The sequence below is a fragment of the Hyaena hyaena genome, unplaced genomic scaffold, assembly GCF_003009895.1.
Source record: "Hyaena hyaena isolate Hyena2069 unplaced genomic scaffold, ASM300989v1 scaffold_23, whole genome shotgun sequence".
NCBI classification, from domain to species: Eukaryota; Metazoa; Chordata; class Mammalia; order Carnivora; family Hyaenidae; genus Hyaena; species Hyaena hyaena.
The window spans coordinates 161,792-170,967 of NW_024080655.1; positions in this window are offsets into that span (position 1 = coordinate 161,792).

Consider the following 9,176-nt stretch of genomic DNA (forward strand, 5'->3'; position numbering starts at 1 on the left):
AGTGATAACATACATAATAATCACACCAATGTAATAAAAATATGATGAAAATGGTTACACAATGCAAAAATTAGGGGTAAGAATATATCAACGAAATAGTAAATGCAATCAGAGAAGACTTCCCAGAGAAAACAATGCTTTCGCTGACTTTTAAAGGAAGAGTAGAAGGACACGAAAAGAGAGGAAGGGAATTCACAAAATGGTGTACAGTTTATAAAGTCACAAAAGTAAAATACTTGAGACCAATTTAAGGTACCTGACGTATTCAAACTGAATGGATCAAATTAGGAATGGAAGGTCATTGCCCTGGTTGGATATGCCCCATTTTCCTGACCAATAAATGTGGAAGCATTCCACTATTGTGTCTCTACTTTAGCTTCATATATGCAACATCTCCAACTTTGGATACCTCCAACTGAATGTCAGTTCAGGACTTATAAAACTAAATTTTCACTTTTCAGCAATAAATGTAGGTGGTCCTCACCTCATGGTACTATCTTCCACGTCATTGCTCAGACAAAAAATATCACAGTGCCCTTTATGCCTTTCTTGCTCTTATATCATATTTTTATCTCTTCAACAAATCTTATGACCCTTCTTTAAAATATAGCACAGACTTAATCATTTCCCTCCCCTCCCCACTTCTTATGGAGCACCTTACTAGCCATGTCCCTCCCCTTTCATTCTGGCTTCCATCAATATGTTCTCCTATGCAACTTAAAAATGATCCTTTTTCAATCTGATTCTGATCTATCATTCCACTGCTCACAATGACTACCGTGGATTCCAATCACACATTCACAACTTAATGTTTGAAATATAATATGATATATTATTTCATATAATATTTAATTTTACAGTAATAGGAATTATAATCCCCATTTCATTGTTAAACGAACTGAGGCTCAGTTCATGTAATTAATTTTCCCAAGGTCACCCATTTTTAAGTGATAAAATTAGAAATGGAAGGAAAGTTTTCTTTCTCTCAAAGTGATCGTACTCTTACATAATAAAGATGGTCAACACAATTACAAAGCCTGGTTTACACTATTTACTGTTAGTCCTACCTCAGGAACGCAAATCCACAATCTGAAGGAACACTTTTTACTCATTTCCAACAGTATGGATTTCCTCTGTCATCCAGTTTGACAAGAGACGGCAAAAAGCTGCATTGTTGAGGCTACATTTCATTTCAATTGACTGTCCATCTATTTTCTCCCTGAATAAGTCTCCTGCTTATTCAGAAGATTGCTTTTATTTGCACTGTAGATGACTTCCTAGGAATTCCATCGTCTACACAGAAAAACAAAAATTTATCACGTTAGGATAATTTATCAAAAAGACAGGGAACTCCTATCCTTACATAAGAAGACAGCCACCAGCCAGTTCCCAGGGACATTCTTCTCAAGCAAATTCTTTCCTACTAATTTCTAAATAGAAAATACCATTCAGTTAGTGAGTCCCTCATTCTATAGTGTTGATTTGAGCAGAATAGTTGACTTGAAATTTCGAGAGACACTCTTGTACTTTTTCTTAAGCAATATTTTAAACCTAAGAAGGACCTCCTGAAAATGTTATCAATTCTAGCACCTTCTTCCCTGTACAGACAAAGATCACTGGACATTTTATCCCTTGTGACCATATTTCTCATTAAGTTTTGGATTGGAAAGTGTCCAAGACTGATTCTTGCTTAATTACATCATTCAATCAGATTTTCACAGAAGTTTGAAAGTACATCTAAATGTAAAGATACTACTAGACTAAATCACATAATGAAGGCCTATAAAATATAACATGGAGCAAAAAAAAATAGCTTTAAAGCCTTTATGAGACCTTTTCCAGTCATGAATAAAATATCAGCCCAGTTATTTTGTTCTAGTAAAGATTAACTTATCACATATTTCCCCACTTGTCATATAATGTTTTTTGCTTCATTTTATTTAATACTCAACTTACTTGGCCTAGAGGTCCAGTTACATGTTTAAATATTCACAAATTTTAATGTAATGACTATCCAAGTTTTTTTGTTTAAGTATTTTTCTATATGGAGCACCTCTTTTTTTAAAATATTATTTGTTGTCAAATTGGTTTCCATACAGCACCCAGTGCTCATCCCAACAAGTGCCCTCCTCAATGCCCATCACCCACTTTCCTCTCTCCCCCACCCCCCATCCACCCTCTGTTTGTTCTCAGTATTTAAGAGTCTCTTATGGCTTGGCTCCCTCCCTCTCTGTAACTTTTTTTTTCCCCTTTCCCTCTCTCGTGATCTGTTAAGTTTCTCAAGATCCACATATGAGTGAAAACATATGGTATCTGCTTTTCTTTGCCTGACTTATTTCACTTAGCATAATGCCCTCCATATCAATTCATGTTGCTACAAATGGCCAGATTTCATTCTTTCTGATTGTCAAGTAGTATTCCATTGTATATATAAACCGCATCTTCTTTATCCATTCCTCAGTTGATGGACATATAGGCTCTTTCCATAATTTGGCTATTGTTGAAAGTGCTGCTATGAACATTGGCGTACATGTGCCCCTATGCATCAGCATTCCTGTATCCCCTGGCTAAATTCCTAGCAGTGCTATTGCTGGATCATAAGGTAGTTCTATTTTTAATTTTTTGATGAACCTCTACACTGTTTTCCAGAGGCGCTGCACCAGTTTGAATTCCCACCAACAGTTAAAGAAGGTGCCCATTTCTCCATATCCTCGCCGGCATCTATAGTCTCCTGATTTGTTCATTTTAGCCACTCCGACCAGTGTGAGGTGGTATCTCAGTATGGTTTTGATTTGTATTTCTCTGATGATGAGTGTCTCTTGGCCATCTGGATGTCTTCTTTGGAAACGTGTCTATTCATGTCTTCTGCTCATTACTTCATTGGACTATTTGTTTTTCTGGTGTGGAGTTTGGTAAGTTCCTTATAGATTTTGGATACTCACCCTTTATCTGATATGTCGTTTGCAACTATCTTTTCCCATTCCATTGGTTGCCTATTAGTTTTGTTGCTTGTTTCCAATGGAGTGCAGAAGCTTTTTATTTTGATAAGGTCCCAATAGTTCATTTATGCTTTTGATTCTCTTGCTTTTGGAGATGTGTTGAGTAAGAAATTTCTTTAATGTTAGGAAATGTCCAGAAAGTGAGGATATAGCAATTAATGACAGGAACATCATGTATTAGGTCCTTCCTCAATGAACCTTATATTCTCATACTAAAGTTAGACAATAAATAAGGGGAGAAATTAGTAAGCTAATTAAAGTCTTCATCAGTGGTGATAATATGGCAAACAGGATACTCAAGGAGAATTCTACTATGGAGAAGGTAACGAGGGAAAGCATTTCTTCAAAGTTGATGCTTAAGCTGAGATCTATTATAGATCTATAGGATCTAAAGTAGCTACCATCAGAAAAACTGTTATAGTAAAATTTAGCAAAAATTAAGTAAACAAAATAATATAATTTACTAAAAATTTCACAGAAATTTTTCATCCCACTGCTATTTTGAAAAGGAGGAGTGAGCATAGGTACTCTCATCTTCTTCCTGATTGGGAAAGCTTTCAACCTTTCCCTGCTGAGAGTGATGTTACCTATGGATCAGTCATAAATGGCCTTTCATATGTTGAGGTACATTCCTTCTATACCCAATTTGTTGGGAGTTTTTTGTGATTGGTTTGCTTTGGTTTGGTTTTCACACAAAGACGCTGAATTTCTGTACTACCAATGACAACCTAGAGAGGGAATTAAGAAAATTCCTCCTACAGCAGCTTAAAAAAGGGCAAAATATTTGAGAAAAAACCTAAACAAGTAAGGAAAAGTCTTTGCACAATGAAAAACTACAAAATATTCCTGAAAAATATTCTAGAAGACACAAATAAATGAACTGAACTGATGTGGTTCATGTTATTAAGATGTTAGTGCTACCTAAAGCGATCTACATATTCAATTCAATCCTTATCTAAACCCAAAAAATATTTTTGGCTGAAATAGATAAATCTGGTGGAAACTCAATGCACTCCAAGCAGCCAAGACAACCTTGAGAAACAAACAGTTGGAGGACTTCCCGGTTCTAAAACTTACTACAAAGCTACAGCAATCAAAACAGTATGATATTGTCATAAAGATGGACATAACAATGGAATTAAATACAGAGCCTAGAAATAAACCTTTGCATACATGTCCAAATGATTGTCAACAGATGACAAGAACATTCATAGGGAAAGGACAGGTGGTTAAAAAGATGGTGGTATTTTTGATATCCACTGGATATCCACAAAAAGGAATGGAACCAAACCCTTAACATACAGCATATACCAAAATTAACTTAAAATGGATCAAAGACTTCAACTACCAACTAGAACTATGAAACTTTTAGAAGAAAACATGAGTCATAACTTTGGATTTGGCAATGATTTCTTGGGTACAACACCAAAACCACAGGCAAGAAAATTAAAAAATACATAAATTGTTTTATCAAATTTAAGAACTTTTGTACACCAAAGGGAACTATCAACAGAGAGAAAGGGCATGCAACAAATGAGAGAAAATATTTACAAATGATATATTTGATAAGGTATTAATATCAAGAATTTATAAAGAACTTATACATCTCAAAAAAAATGAGAAGAGGAGGGGCAAGATGGCGGGGAAGTAAGGAGCTCAATACATTGCACTCGCCCCCATATCTCACACGGAAAAGATCTGAAACTATAGGAATCCTACAGAACCCAAGAGATTGGGAGAAAAAGGAAGCAGAATCCACTGAGAAAGCCTTCTAACGTGAGTGCGAGCTGGGGAAGATAAAATCAGGCCGGGATCAGAGACTCGAGGAACAGGGCAATCCCCCTCTGCGGGGAGTGAGGGGGTAAAGAGAGAGTCCGAAACTAGTCAAGATACGGCCCCTGTTGCTGGGAAACAGAAAAACCTCCACTCGGGGCACAGAAAAACCTCCGCTCACCAACCCAACCTGGAGGCGAAGGGAGCAGAGATTCTGGCTCCATCCCCAGGGCTAATCAAGAGGCTTGGAATTGCCCCAAGGGGATCGCCTGCGAGGTTGTGTCTAAGGCAATTTCAGTGGGGCACGTGGACTGGGATTTGGAAACTAGGCCGGGCCTGTGTTAAAGAGCGCGATCCACTTTGGCTGTGCCCCTGGCACGAGGAGTTTACACATCCAAAAAAGTGAGGTGCAGAGCTTGGTTCAAGAAGGGACTGGAGCGCCGCCACTCTCCTCCCCACAACCTCCAAGGCAGAACTCCCGCCTGAGGCATTGGATCACACCACGCCCATCCCTGCTGGAGAGATGCCCTCCTTTTTTTTTTTTTTTTTTCCTTTTTCTTTTTTTCCTGGAGCACTGACCTGATTAAATCTGGTCACCTGATTGCTTAAACAATCACATCTAGTCCATTCTGTAGATGTAAATTCTACACCTACTGACCTTTTCATCTCTTTCTCTCAGGAGTAATTAGACTATATAGTTTGTCTGGATAATTCCAAAATCCTTCTCTCACCTATCCAACCATATTTCACCCTTTAGCTCTTTGAAAAAAGCTTCTTATCCCGTCTGCCTGTTCATTATATTTCCAATTTTGTCTCATCCCTGCTCTGTCTTCGCTCTCTTTCTCTATGCTCTTCAACGAGCACTGCATACACCTGGCTATTTAACTGTAGCCGGTTATATGCTTTAAACCATTCTTTGTCCATCGGTTTTCTTCTTTTTTCCTTTTCTTTTCTTCTTTTTGACCTTTTTATGTATTTTTTATTTTGTATTATTCGCCTTCCCTCCTCTGTCTTTTCTCTTAACTTTTTCATTTTCCCTCTAGGTTTGCATGTTAGTTGGATTTGTCTGTGCGTTTGTGTGCCTCTGCTCCCTGTGTGTTTGAAAGTCTGTTTTCTTCTCCAAGGCTACCTCAAGAAACAAGCCAAAGTACACATGGTGGAGAGTCCCAAATATCACTACGAGTAGGAAAATAAAATAACCAAGGTCTCAACAAGAATGACCAAGAGATACCATTCAAAAAACACTCTCTGAAAGGATACACCTGGAGAGTCAAAGAGTCTTCTCGGGTACAGCAGTGCTCACAGGTGCAGAGAGCATAACAAGACTTTAAAACTAACAAGAGCCAGAAAGCTAACTAAAATGATGAAAGGAAAGAGCTCTCCTCCAAAGAAATTCCAAGAAGAATTGACAGCTAATGAACTGCTCAAAACAGATATCAGCAGCATAACTGAACAAGATTTTAGAACAATAATCATAAAATTAATAGCTGGGCTTGAAAAAAAGCATAAGGGACATCAAAGAAACTATGGCTACAGACAAAGTGGAGAATATAAATAGGCATGATGAATTTAAAAATGCGATAAATGAGATACATAATAAATTAGAGGTGTCCAATGCACGATTGAAGAGGCAGAAAGGAGAATAAGTTATTTAGAAGACATCATTATAGAAAAAGAGGAAACTGAAAAAAAAAGAGACAAACTGATCCAGGAACATGAAAGAAGAATTTCAGAGCTCAGCGATACAGTCAAATGCAACAATATCCGTATCATAGGAATCTCAGAAGAGGAAGAGAGAGGGAAAGATGCTGAAGGAGTCCTGGAACAAATTATAGCAGAGAACATCCTCAATCTGGGGAAGGAAGTAAATGTTGAAATACAAGAGGCTCAGAGGACTCCTCTCAGACTTAATTTGAATCGATCTTCTGCACGGAATGTCATAGTAAAAATGGCAAAATATAAGGACAAAGAGAGAATTTTGAAAGCAGCTAGGGAGAAAAGGGCCCTAATGTACAAAGGGAAACCTATCAGAGCGGTGAAAGACCTATCTAATGAAACTTGGCAGGCCAGAAAGGAATGGCAGGAGATCTTCAAGGTGATGAACAGAAAAAATATGCAGTCAAGAATCCTCTATCCAGCAAGCCTATCATTCAAAATAGAAGGAGAGATAAAAGTCTTTCCAAATAAACAGAAATTGAAAGAATTTGTCATCACTAAGCCAGCCCTACAAAAAATCCTGAGGGGGACGCTCTGAAGGAAAGGTTGCAAGGAACAAAGATACCAGAGACACCACCACAAACATGAACCCCAAAAAGGACACAAAGATTCTAAACCCACATATTTCAATAATAACACTGAATGCAAATCAGCTGAATGCTCCAATCAAAAGACACAGGGTAACAGAATGGATAAAAAAAACAAAATCCATCTATATGCTGTCTACAAGAAACTCATTTTAGACTGGAAGTTACCTTCAGATTAAAAGTAAGGGGATGGATGTGCTCGCTTCGGCAGCACATATACTAAAAGTAAGGGGATGGAGAAAATTTCCACGCTACTGGAAATCAAAAGAAAGCTGGAGTAGCAATACTTATACCAGACAAACTGGACTTTAAAGACAATAACAAGAGATGAAGAAGGGCATTACATAATAATTACAGGGTCTATCCGTCAGGAAGAACTAACAGTCATAAATGTCTATGCACCTAAATATTTAAAACAATTAATCACAAACAGAAACAAGCTGGTAGATAAGAATGTGCTAATAGCAGGGGACTTTAGTACTCTGCTTACAGCAATGGATAGGTCAACCAGACAGAAAATCACTAAAGAAATAATGGACTTGAAAGACACATTGGACCAGATGGATCTGACAGATATATTTAGAACTCACATCCTGAGGCCAAGGAATTCACTTTCTTCTCAAGTGCGCATGGCACAATCTCCAAGATAGATCACATACTAGGACATAAAGCAGCCCTCAATAAATATAAAAGAATTGAGATCCTACCATGCACACTCAGATCATAATGCTTTGAAACTTGAAATCAATCACAGGAAGAAGTCTGGAAAACCTCCAAAAATATGGAGGTTATAGAACACACTATTAAAGAATGAATGGGCCAATCAGGAAATTAGAAAGGAAATTAAAAACTATATGGAAACAAATGAAAATGAAAACACAACAATCCAAACTCTATGGGATGCGGCAAAGGCAGTCCTAAGAGGAACCTACATTGCACTCCAGGCCTATTTCAAGAAATGAGAAAAAGCTCAAGTCCAAAATCTAACAGCTCACCTACAGGAACTAGAGGCAGAGCAACAAGAACACCCCAAACCCAGTAGAAGAAGAGAAATAGTAAAAATCAGAGCAGAAATAAACAACATAGAGACCAAAGAAACAATTGATCAGATTAATGAAACAAAGAGTTGGTTTTTTGAAAAAATAAACAAAATGACAAACCTCTAGCCAGGCTTCTCAAAAAGAAAAGAGAGAGCACCCAAGTAAGCAAAATCATGAATGAAAATGGACTTATTACAACCAAGCCCTCAGAAATACAAGCAATTATCAGGGAATACTATGAAAAATTAAATGCCAACAAATTGGACAACTTAGAAGAAATGGACAAATTCCTAAACACACACTCATTACCAAAATTCACATGGGAAGATATAGGAAATCTGAACAGACCCATTACAAGTGAAGAAATAGAATCAGTTATCAAAAATCTCCCAACAAATAAGAGCCCTGGACCTGATGGCTTCCCTGGAGAATTCTACCAGATGTTTAAAACAGAATTATACCAATTCTTCTCAAGCTATTCCAAAGCATAGAAATTGAAGGAAAACTCCCAGACTCATTTTATGAAGCCAGCATCACTCTGACACCCAAGCCAGAGATCCAGCAAAAAAAGAGAACTACAGGCCAATATCCTTGATGAATACGGATGCAAAAATCCTCAACAAGATCCTTGCAAATCAAATCCAGCAGCACATAAAAAGAATTATCCACCAAGATCAAGTGGGATTCATTCCTGTGTTACAGGGCTGGTTCAACATTCGCAAATCAATCAATGTGATCCATCACATCAACAAAAGAAAAGATAACAACCATATGATCCTGTCAATAGATGCAGAAAAAGCATTTGACAAAATACAGCATCCCTTCTTAATAAAGACTCTAGAGAAAGTCGGGATGAAAGGAACCTACTTAAACATTATCAAAGCCATCTATGAGAAGCCTTTAGCTGACATCATCCTCAATGGGGAAAAACTGAGAGCTTTCCCCCTGAGATCAGGAACACGACAGGGATGTCCACTCCCACCACTGTTGTTTAACATAGTGCTGGAAGTCCTAGCATCAGCCATCAGACAACAAAAGGAAATCAAAGGCATCAGAATTGG